This window comes from Orycteropus afer, unplaced genomic scaffold, assembly GCF_000298275.1.
Source record: "Orycteropus afer afer isolate SDZICR_OR568_19922 unplaced genomic scaffold, OryAfe1.0 scaffold00203, whole genome shotgun sequence".
Lineage (NCBI taxonomy): Eukaryota > Metazoa > Chordata > Mammalia > Tubulidentata > Orycteropodidae > Orycteropus > Orycteropus afer.
Window position 1 is genome coordinate 1,154,257 of NW_006921790.1, and position 619 is coordinate 1,154,875.

Sequence of the window (619 nt, forward strand, 5' to 3'; positions counted from 1 at the left end):
TGGCTGTTAAAAAATAAAATAATAGATGTTAGAGACTTGTTCAAGATTTGCAGGCTATCAATTTCATTGTTTTTTCCCAGATTTCCAACAGTGCAGAATGCTCAATGAATGCTCTCTAATGTCCCTTTGGATGCTACATGTTTTACTATTACTGATTGATCTTTGTAGTATATTTTTAGTATACTTGTCCACACTGAAAGCAAATAATCATTTGCTTTCACATGGGAAAACCAACATTTACTTAGGTAGTAATGCTTTAATATTTATTGAATCTCCCACCTACTTTTCTCAAATACTACATGCTAATCTATTGTTGTTGTTATGTGCCATCGAGTCAGACTCGACTCATAGCAACCCCTCCTTGGGTTTCCGAGGCAGTGTCACTACAGAAGTAGATTGCCCCATCTTCCTTCTAAGGAGTGGATGGTGGGTTTGAACTGCCAGGCTTCTGGTTAGCAGTCAAGTGCCTTTCGGCACTACGCTACCAGAGATCCTATGCTAAGCTATAGCCCCTGAAATTTAAAAATGAGTAAAAAATTATTACAGTAAGTAGATGATTTATTAGTGTATTCCACCTCCTACCAGGCTTGCATTGAATATAATATATCATATAGCAATG